Genomic DNA, 12,033 nt, shown 5'->3' with positions numbered 1-12,033 from the left:
GGAGCTGAACACTGCCCTTTATGTAGATTTAATTTCACACTTAAAATCAAGGTCATATGATATCACCTCTCTTTCCATAAAATGTCATAGCTTAAGTTGATTTTTTTTTTTAAAGATTTTATTTAGTTATTTGAGAGAGAGAGCACATGAGAGGGGGGAGGGTCAGAGGGAGAAGCAGACTCCCTGCCGAGCAGGGAGCCCGATGCGGGACTCGATCCTGGGACTCCAGGATCATGACCTGAGCCGAAGGCAGTCACCCAACCAACTGAGCCACCCAGGCGCCCCTTAAGTTGATTTTTAATGACCTCCAATTACTGCCCCTGAGATTTCATTAAAAAAAAAAACTTTCGGGGCACCTGGGTGGCTCAGTTGGTTAAGCGACTGCCTTCGGCTCAGGTCATGATCCCGGAGTCCCGGGATCGAGTCCCGCATCGGGCTTCCTGCTCAGCAGGGAGTCTGCTTCTCCCTCTGACCCTCCTCCCTCTCATGCTCTCTGTCTCTCATTCTCTCTCTCGCAAATAAAAAAAAAAAAATCTTAAAAAAAAAAAACTTTCAAGGTAGATCCACATGACTGAAATGAATTCTATCTTAAAAAGAAATAAGGGTTAGGAGTGTGCATACACACACACACACACACACACACACACCCCACACTTATATCTCAGCCATTTTCTGCTTTCTTTTTTATTAACATGTTCTCAGTATTTTCTAGCCCCAGAACATGAGCCTTTTATAGACTAAGCACACCATCTGCACAAGAAGGATGGGCAAGGACAACAAGAATTTCTCAGCTTTAAAACCCAACTTGGTTCCTTCCACTTGACCGATCAAAGATCCAGAGCTGAAAATCTTCTTAAGTGATTTGGGTGGAGCAGCTTATGCTGGTCTGTTACTCATCCCGGTTCATAAACTGCCTATGACATAGTTCCTGCAAAGAACACAGTGCACTCAACAAGAGTGTTGAAATAATGCTGAATTTCAAAAGGAGAAAAACACATGGATTCTGTTTGGTGAAGGGGATGGGTAGAAGAAGAGAACACTGCATTATTGGTATTAAAACCCAACCCAGATAATAACAATCTACCCCAAAAGTGGAAACCAGAGCTTCAAGTAGTTTCTTCATCAGAAACACAAACTTCTAGGGTCACTGCTCTTGATTCAAGATAAGTACAAGCATCTGCAGAGGAGTCTTTCCACGGGGCAGTCTTGTTATCAAATCTTAAGTGGAGAGGAGAGGTGAAAACAAAAAGCTTCGTAGCCTACCAGTTAGCCTTACAAGTAGAAGCATCTGCTGGAGTGTCCAACGTGGACCTCAGGGAAATCCATCGTTCTTCGCCATTCCACTACAGTTCCAAGAGAAGGTAAATCCGCTGTTATGAGCAAATGGCAAAAAACCCAAATCTTTAGCCAGACAGTCCCCATTTTCCCTGCTTGATTTGTCCCTTTCAGCATATTCTCAGAATGCCAATGTGTGTGATAGAACTGCAAGGAAACAGAGGAAGTGTAGGAAGGAGTTAGGAGAAGTATGTCATGGAAATAGGATTTGGTTTCAAGTCATTTCATGCCCTTGGGTCTGAGCAGAGCTGCAGTGGAGAAAAACGGAAGCAGCTCTTAGGAGAGAGATCTGCCTTCTCTGCAGGGCAGAGCGCTCCTCCTGCCCCCCTGCCCAGGGGCCCCTTCCTATCCATCTGCAGTGACTTCTCACCGTGTTAATGTCTGTTCACATCTTAGGGTCCTTTATGGCTCTGCTGGTACACACCCTTCTCCGTAGAACCTTTGGAACTGCCCAGTCTGTGAGTTACTTTAACCCCTTATTGAGCTCTGGTAGCACCACGGTGCACCCCATTGCTCATGGCACAAACTTATTATTTTCCCACCCCTCACGGGCAATCTATCGCCAAGTGCTGTTGACTTCACTTCCAAAACATATTCTGCTGCCCTCTGTCAGCACCTCAGTCTAGTCTAATTCATCCCGACCTCTCACATAGAACACTCCTTACTTCCCCCACCCCCCCTCCACTCACAGACCTCTGTGTCCTTCTTGTCCCACTACAGTTTGTTCCCCATGTGGCTGCCGGACTGTTCTCTTCAAAATATGCTAGATCTTGTCAAACCCTCATTGAAAGCTCTACAACTTCCCAACACATTCGGTAAAGAATTTGGAATTTATTCTAAGGCCTTTATTGGTTCTTAGCTCAATCGGTAGGTTTTCTTGTTTATTCATTTTTGTCTTTAACTTTTTTATTTTTTAAGTTTTGAATAAAAAGACGATTCAGATGATTTGAAAATTTAAGTGATAGAAAAAAGTATGTATTAGTCTGTCTCCTATTCCTGTGTCTACCCAGCCCATTTTCCCCATAGGTAATCACTTTTACAAGTTTGTCATGTTTCTTAAAATGCAAGCAAATGAGAATGCCTTTATTACACACACAACAGGAGCACACTGTACATGGTCTGCATTTGCTTTTCTCACTTAATATATTTTGTTTCCATATCAGAATATTAGGCAGTTCCTCATTCCTTTTTTCTCATATAGGATTCTTCTGTGGGAATATACCACAATCTATTCCACCTGCCCCTCTTAGTGAGCACTTGGTTTGTTTCTATATCTTGCTTTACAAACAAACTGCAATGGGTTGCCTCATGTGTAGATTCTTTGGTTTGTGTGCAGAAATATCTCAAGGAAAAAGCCCCAGAAAAAGGATTACTAGGCCACAGAGTGAATGCATTTCTGTTTCTAATAAATATTACCAAATTGTATCCTATGAAGTTGCACCTTTTTTTTTCTTTTTTGCTCTTTCTTGCTTGGATATTACAACTTAATTCTTTTTTATTTATTTTTCACTTATTTTTTTAATTCCAGTATAATTCCAGTGTTATATTAGTTTCAGATGTACAATATGGTGATTCAGCAATTCTACACGTTACTCAGTGCTCATCACCGTAAGTGTTCTCTTAATCCCCTTCACCTATTTCACCCCTCCCTCCACCCACCTCCCCTCTGCTAACCATTAGTTTTTTCTCTATAGTTAAGAGTCTATTTTTTGGTTTGTCCCTTTTTTCCTTTGTTCATTTGTTTTGTCTCTTAAATTCAACAGATGGAGTGAAAATCACCTGGTATTTATTTTTCTCTGACTTGTTTCACTTAGCATTGTACTCTCTAGCACCATCCATGTTTTTGCAAATGGCAAGATTTCATTATTTTTTATGGCTGAATAATATTCCTGTGTGTGTGTGTGTGTGTAAACCACATCTTCTTTATCCATTCATCAATTGATGGATAGTTGAGCAGCTTCCATATTTGGGCTATTGTAAATAATGCTGCAATAAACATAAGGGTGCATACCTTTTTGAATTTGTGTTTTCATATTCTTTGGGTAAATACCTAGTAATGGAATTATCTTACCATATGGTAGTTCTATTTTCAACTTTTTGAGGAACCTCCATACTGTTTTCCACAGTGGCTGCACCAGTTTGCATTCCCACCAACAGAGCATGAGGGTTCCTTTTTTCTCTACATCCCCGTCAACACTTGTTGTTTCTTGTGTTTTTGATTTTAGCCATTCTGACAGGTGTGAGGTGATATCGCATTGATCACCGGAGAAATGCAAATCAAAACCACAATGAGCTATCACCTCACACCCATCAGAATGAAGGTGCACCATTTGACACCCCTATCAACAAGGCCTGTTTTCCCACAGCTGCACCAACCGAGTGCATCATCCAACTCTGGTATTTTAGCCGATCTAATGGGTATAAATGGCATCTCAATGTAATTTTAATTTGTATTTTTCTTATGAGTCACGTTGTGTGTCTTTATACATATATAAGGACCATGTATTCTTTTGTGAACTGTCTGTTCTGCCCTTCGCCTGTTTTTTCTATTGGGTTGTTGTCCTTTACCTTCTTAGCGTCTAAGAATCCTTTACATATTAGGAAGATTAGCCTTTTATTTGTGATTATCTTGGCATTCAAAGCCCTAAGGATCTGACCCCTCCTCATCTCTGTCCTCAGCTAATATCACTCTCCTGCCCACCTGTTACGCTCTAGCCTCGATGTTCTGTGATCTTTTTCTTGCCTGAAGGACTGTGTTTGCTGTTCTTCTGCCTGGAATGCTCTCCCCCAGATCATCACACAGCTGGCTACGCCTTATTATTCAGATCTAAGCTCAAGTATCACATGGGTAAGGCTTTCCCCATATCACTCAGCCTACAGAGGACACCCAGTTTCTCTCCATCACATCATTCAGTTTTAATTCTTTATGCAGCACTCATTCCTCACTAATATTTTTCATTTGTTTTACTTTGTTTATTGTCAGTATCTCCCTATCTAGAACGGAAGCTCTAAGAAAAATAGGGTCTGTCTTGTTCATCACTGGATCCCCATAACTTAAAACGGTGCCTGGCACATAGTAAGCATATCATGCAGATTGGGTAATTAATGAATACTTTCCTCCTTTTCTTAGGCATTTCACATGTCTTTACAATGAGTGTTATCTGTCACATCCTGTAGAAAGAAGATAGAAAATAACTTTTTTTTTAAGCTGCCAATATGTGCCAAACACTGGACTAGGTTTTATTATACATCTCATTCAGTTCTTCTGGTCACTCTGAGCTGGCTGGCATTATACCCATTTTTATCTGTAAAGAAGCTGAGACTCAAATACACCCCTAAGGAAGTTGTCCAAGAACTCGTGGTTTATACATGACAATCTAAATGAGGCCAGCTAATTTCAAAGCTCATTTCTCCTCTTTTGAGAATTCTCTGGTTTTGCGGTGTGTAACATTTATTTGCTCCCCAAACTAAATGACCCCAGAGTGCTATATATTTTTATATTTTCCTGGGAAAGAATAAAGAAACTCAAAGAAACTCAAAAGATACAAATAAACTAATGTAAGAACTAGATATATTCCTGGTGTAACTCACTAAGTCACAGAATATCAGTATAAAATAAAATAATGGTTGATGGTACAGGCCCAGTAACTGGAACATAAGTAGATATTTGATAAATATAGCCTTCTTTTTTTTCTAGGGGAGATGCTTGAAGCCAAGTCCTATTTTAAAATCATTTAGTGAAGTAGTTATTTAAAGGATTCTTGTGGTGAATCCTTTTCCAAAGCAAAGGGTCCTTTTGTGAAATGCATAAACTCCTCCTAATCTTTTTGTAAATATAGATCTTTATATATTTGGTTGGCTTAATGTGTTCTGTGAGGAATTTGTTTGCTAAGTCTAAGTGTGGGTGTGGATGTGGATGTATGTTTGGGAAATGGAAGGAAGAAGGGGTTTGGTTGTGCCGTGTCATAAACCTTGTTGGTCTGGGTAGAAGCCATAAGGTTTTAGAACTGTATTTTGAATGAGATGATAAGACAATAACAAATACAAGATGGGAAATCCCTAGACTGCAAAAAAGTGGCAGCTCATGTACCAGTTTCTGCTGCTACCTGTTGCCTCCTGGGTTTTTGTTTTTTTTTTAAGATTTTATTTATTTATTTTTGGGGGGGTGAGCAGAGGGAGAGAAACAAGCAGACTCCTTGCTGAGTGGGGCTCGATCTCAGGACCCAGGGATCATGACCTGAGCCGAAGGCAGATAGATGCTTAACTGACTGAGCCACCCAGGCGTCCCCAGCGAATACTTATTGAACATTCAGTATGTATCAGGTACTATTCTAGATGCTGGGGACACATCAGTGGACAGTAGACCTGCCTTTAGAGAACTTGCATTTTAGAGGGGAAAGCAATCCAGTAAACAAATGCTATGCAGAAAACTAGAGCAGGGTTAGAGTGTTGGGAATAGGTTAGGCTGCTAAGAAATGCCTTTTTGATATTGGGAGGAGGTACGCACACAGAGCACATTTGAGCAGAGACCCAAAGAGAGTGTGTGCGTTTGGCAGGCAGGGTGGTGGGGTGTGTGTGTGTGTGTATTTACTATCTATGGGGAAACAAGGACTGCAAAGGCCTGCGGTGGGAGCAGTATTGTTGAGGTGCTGAAGACCTGGCAAGGAGGCCATGGGGCTGCCATGTGTAGGTAAGAGAGGAAGTTAGAGGTTGGAGAATGCCAGAGCACGTAGTCTTATAGTCTCGGCAAGGACTTTGGATTTTATTCTGGATGAGATAGGAAACCATTGGAAAGTGTTGAATTGCAGGATATGATCTTAACATTTTACAAGGATCACTCTGGATATAGAGAAGAAACTGAGATGAGAAGACCAATGGTGGCTCTTACAAAAGTACTGATGAGAACTGTGGTGATTTAGGCCAGGATAGGAGCAGCAAATTTGGTAGGAAAGGGTCAGATTTTGCACACATTTCAAAAGAAAATCTGACAATAGATGCTAAGTGATTGGATGTAGGGTAGGAGAGAAAATGCAAAATCAAGGATGACACCAGTTTTCTGACCTAAATAAATGATTGGAAGAATGGACGTGCCCTTTCTTGGTAGGAATGGAAACTGCCTTGGTAGGAATGGGGTGGTGAGATTTGGTGAGTACTCCTAGATTCTGGCAAAATGTAACAGACAGTTGTTAAAACCGATAACTAGGGCAAAGTCACAAAGTGCTGGGCCTACTAAAGGAAGAAAGGAGCTGCAAGACCTGGTCAGTGTGTACTGAGAGAAGCTGGAAGAGTGTGATGGGACTGGATCCTGGGAGTGCTAGATCAAGGGGAGAATGATGGGCAGAACCTAAGATTGGATAAGAGTAAGTGTATTAGCTATCTATTGCTGCATAATAGTACTACCACAAACTGAGTGCCTTAGAACAATACACATTTATTTTTCTCACAGTTTCAGGTCAGGAGTTCCAGCACAGCTTAGCTGGATCCTCTGCAAAGCTGCAATCAAGGTGTCAGCCAAGGGTGGGATCTTATCTGAAAGCTCAGCTGGGGAAGGATCCACTTCCAAGTTCACATGGTGGTTGGTAGGATTCAGGTTCTTGCAGACTGTTGTAATGAGAGCCTCAGTTTCTTGCTGGCTGTCTCCCAGGGGCTACCCTCAGTTCTTTGCCACATGGCCCTCTCCTTAGGGCAGTTTAATACATGGCATCTTGCTTCTTCAAAACCATCAAGGGAGACAGTCTTCTAGCAAGAAGGATGTTACGCTCTTATGCAGCATAATCCCATATATCTCAGCACGTGTCTGGATCACACTCGAGGGGAAAGATCACACAAGAGTGTGAATACCAGGAGGCATGGTCATGGGGGTCACTTTGAGCCTCTTGCTGCAGAGGGTTTATTGGTATGGGAGCATTCTCCTGTGATGCAGGATTTAACACCCTGGTAAGACCGCTAAGCGGTAGTGCTAACGTGCTGCTCAGAGAAAGCAATGTCCCAAATTAAGCAAAGTAGAAATGTAAAAACTGCTGTGGCAGATGGTGGAAGAGGGACCAAACGGCTCAGAGCAGTTGCCGTGCTGGAGTGGCTACACTATGTGAGCCTGGGAAACCCCATGGCTCTGTTCTTCAGGAGGGCCCAGAGGACACTGTGCTTAACCCAAGTGATAAACAGCACACTGGAGAGAAGCTGCTGGATGTCTGCCTCAGAGGTTATGGCACTAATCAAGGCATAAGGGAACTGGCCTGGACACAGGAAAACATGGTGGAAGTGGTGAGAAGTAGGGAGATTCTGGAATGACAAGATTTGATAGGTTGAATGTGGGGTGTGAGAGAGGAGTCAAGGATGACTCTAAGGCTAGGGGGCTGAGCAATAGAAGATGGAAGGTACATTTACTGGGATGCAAAGAACTGTAAGGACAGGAGCTTTGTGGGTGCCAAAAACCAAAATTCAACTGAGTGTCTTATTAGCTTTATTCAATAATTCATGGATCGGGCAGCAACCAATCTAGCAGATAGAAAGGAGCTCCAGGAGTTGCACAAAATGAGACTTATAGGCAGAAGGGAGCAGGAACAAGGAATACTAGGCAAAAAAGCAGGTTGGTTGTTGCAAGGTTACTTTCCTTGCTGGAATGTCAGGGGTTCATAAGGCAGATTATCTAACTAGTGCTGATCGGGCAATTCCTGATTGACTGGTTTAAGATTCCATTTCTGAGAGAGCTGAAACTGTGATTAAGTCTTGGTTTGGAGATGTGGGGCTTATGCTAAGTAAGCAGCTCCATTTTGGGTCTGTCATTTTATTTTTAACATGGGGGAAATCAAGAGTTCTCTTAAGAGTGAGATGCCCGTTAAACATTTGGATAGAGATGTGAGTAGGCAGTTTGATATATGAGTTTGGAGTATAGGAGAGGTCCAAGTACAGAGATAAAAACTTAGGAGTTATTAGCTTATGGGTAAATGGGCCATCCATGGGATTGGATGACATCACCTAGGGATTAGGTGTAGAGAGAGAAGGGGTCAAATTCCCCCAGAGCATTCCTACATTTAGGAGATGAGAGAGATAAGAAAGCCAGGGTCTGTCACAGAAATGAGAGTGAGAGAGAGAGCGAGAGAGAGAGAGAGAGAGATTGATCTATAAGAAACAAGCAGGGAGGGACCAGGCCATAAAAAGGAGAGCTCCTTGGTAGTATGTCCTATGTCATAAGCTTCAGAGCTGGAGGTTTTAAAGAAGAGTGAGAGAATGTTCTTTGGTAGAGGCTTTATAGCAGGACTAAGAGCAGGGGCAGCTGAATGCTCAGTGTTCAGCCAAGGTTCAGATATAACAAGGCCTGAAGGGAGGGATTCCAGAAGAGGATGGGCATGTAGGGATTTTATGGATGATGGATAGTGAGATTCCTCCTCTCCCATGCCCCCCCATCCCTGTTTGCGGGCCACCAAACAGATTCCAGTAATTTCCAGATCTTTGCTCTCTTGCACTTACCCCTATCTTTCCAAGAGAATGCCTTAGTCAGACTTATTCCTGGACTTTGGTAAAAACAAATTCTGAAGACAGGAGAGACGCAGACCAAAAGGTAGGGGGATGGAAAGGACTTAAAAAGGGATCAAGTCCCATTAGATAGCTAGGACTGGAAGAGGTCATGGGAATGTGTTGGGAGTTAGGGAGGGGAATGGGGTTGTTGGGAAAGAAGGGGAATGGGGATTTAGTAAAGGAAAGGTCTAGATTGATTTAGATGACTTAGATTCTTGTGTGACTAGAGGGAACTGGGACAGAGAAAAAAGATAGGGAAGTCCTGCAGGGGTTATGAACTGGACTCCCTTGAATATCAACACATGAGGAACAAATGAAAGTCCTTCTCAATAATTTCTTTGTTGAACTACACTCCTTGAATGCAGCAGTGGTTTTGGACTGGGCATGTGGGTATTGACTAGGGTAGGGTTTAAGGTAGATAAAGATACTTGGACCCTACCATATGATTCAGGTCGAGGTTCTGGTCCTCCCAGAAGAGGTAAAAACCAGATAGGCAATCCTTACAGAATACTACCATGAAAGGCTCATCCAAGCCTGTTCATTCATTCATCTATCCATATATTCAATCAATCAATCAATGTCTGAAATGTCAGCTCCAGGACTCAAGGACTGTCTCATTTTCTCTTACATCTCCAACACCCAGATGAATGTTGGTTGATTCATTCATCCCACAAACATGTGTTGTCTGCCTGGCTTATGCCAAACTCTGTACCAAACACTGCTTTTTGCCAGTCTGTCAGGTAGGCATCTTCCTGTGCTGCCCTTAGGATCTTACTCTGTATTGAAGTCACAAATGAACAGATACATTTATAATTACAAGGTGTGGTTTTGATAAACGCTGTAAAGGAAACACACATGTTGGTGGGATAAACAGTAACGGATGACTTGAATTAGACACCATTTATGCCCAAGCCAGAAGAATGAGACATGGCTGCTCAGAATGAATATTTACTTTTTAAGCAAAGACAACAGCATGTGTGAAGGACATTAAGGACCAAAAATCTTGATAGTTTTTGAGGAGCTAAAAGAAAGCCCACAGAGTTATTTACTGATGAGAAATAAGAACTTAACCAGGTCTTACTGACACTTTCCCCCAAAATACTCCTTTGGAATGGATATTAACAAATGTTCCATAACAAAAAGTATGCTGGCAATGTTTTCTTTTAACAATGAGAAAATAGGGGCGCCTGGGTGGCTCAGTTGGTTGGGCGACTGCCTTCGGCTCAGGTCATGATCCTGGAGTCCCTGGATCGAGTCCCGCATCGGGCAGAGAGCCTGCTTCTCCCTCTGACCCTCCCCCCTCTCATGTGCTCTCTCTCTCTCTCTCTCATTCTCTCTGGCTCAAATAAATAAATAAAATCTTTAAAAAAAAAAACAATGAGAAAATATTTAATATTTATAGTAATTAGTTTATTATTTGCCTTTTAGTTTGGTTTATGGTATTTATCAACATACTGAAACTAATCTTTTTTCTTGGATATTACCATATTTATTGAACTTTTCACTAATGGTTTCTGCCTTTGGGGTCATCCATAGAAGGGCTTTCCTATCTCAGAATTACATGATTACTTATATTCTCTTCCAGGACTTTTATGATTTAATATTTTACATTTAAATCTTTAATTCTTCTGGATATTTTCAGGTGTATGAGTCTTTGTTTTCTTTTTTTTTTTTTTTAAGATTTTATTTATTTGAGAGAGAGAGAATGAGAGAGAGCACATGAGAGGGGTTAGGGTCAGAGGGAGAAGCGGGCTCCCTGCTCAGCAGGGAGCCCGATGCGGGACTCGATCCAGGGACGCCAGGATCATGACCTGAGCCGAAGGCAGTCGCTTAACCAACTGAGCCACCCAGGCGCCCTGGGTCTTTGTTTTCATTGTCCCGCAATAAAGCAGAATGCTTTTCTTTATACAGGTCCTCATTTCTTATTATATTAATTACTGGACTTTTTAAATTTTGTTGTTTTGCTACTGTGAATGAACTCTTTTTTTTCCATTGCATTTTATAGCTGGTTATTGTGGGTGTTTGGGAAGAAATATATATATATACACACACATACACATATATTTATATATATAAATATATATAATTATTATATGCTTTTTAAAAAATATTTATTTATTTGACAGAGAGCGAGAGAGGGAACACAAGCAGGGGGAGTGGGAGAGGGAGAAGCAGGCTTCCCGCTGAGCAGGAAGCCCGATGTGGGACTCTTTCCCAGGACCCTGGGACCATGACCTGAGCCGAAGGCAGATGCCTAATGACTGAGCCACCCAGGCGCCCCTATTAATTGCTTTTTAACAAGAATATTGTGACTAGTCACTTGACTGAGATCTCAGTTCTGTAGTCTTCTGGTTGATTCTGGGTTTTCAAAAGTTAAAATTTGCAAATAATATTATTTCTTTTAATCTGGAAAGGCTCAACAGGGTTTCTCATTGTTTTTATTGTATTTCTTTGACAACTGTTGGGGATGAACATCTTTTCAGGTGTTTGTTTTCCTTTGAACATCTTTTTTTCCTTTGAACATCTTTTCAGGGGGTTTGTTTTCCTTTAGTGAACTAGCAGTTCACATCCCTTCCCAGTTTTTCTATTTGGTATTTGTAACGTTTTTATTGATCTGATAAAATTATTTGAAATTCATTTCCGAGTTAAAAATAATTTCTGCCTAGAGAGGAAGAGTCACCGAATGTCAAATATAAACGTTAGCACGTGCGCGGTCTAGAAAGGTTGAGAATCATTGCTGGAAGCTACATGCCTGCAAACTGACTTTGACTTTCCGTCCCTTGGTCCTTAAAATCCAATGCGAGGTGGGTAGGTGGGTAGGTGACCAATAAAATCCGTGCCCAGAGCAGGGGATGTGCTATTCCAATTCAGCAGCCCGGACTGTGGTTGGCCCCACTGGGCCCCTCCCTTTCTGCATACCGGGTGGTCTCCCCACCCCCCAACACTGCCTGGTTTGAAGGGATTATTCAGGATCAATATTTGAAATAGTTGTATTTTTTCCTAACTGGAGTTAAGTTTATGGGCTTTTTTTAATTTAACCACCAAACACCAGAAATAAAAATCTGGAAGAGGGCCAGTTTGACTGGGAGCCAGTACACTTTCTCATAGCCAAGGAGCTCGCCCTTCATCCTCGTTTTTTCCCCTGAGTTACTGACATTTCCTTTCAAAAGCTGATTCCCC

This window comes from Neomonachus schauinslandi, chromosome 4 (genome assembly GCF_002201575.2).
Source record: "Neomonachus schauinslandi chromosome 4, ASM220157v2, whole genome shotgun sequence".
NCBI classification, from domain to species: Eukaryota; Metazoa; Chordata; class Mammalia; order Carnivora; family Phocidae; genus Neomonachus; species Neomonachus schauinslandi.
The sequence above is the reverse complement of the archived record's forward strand: the minus strand, read 5'-3'. Positions refer to the sequence as shown.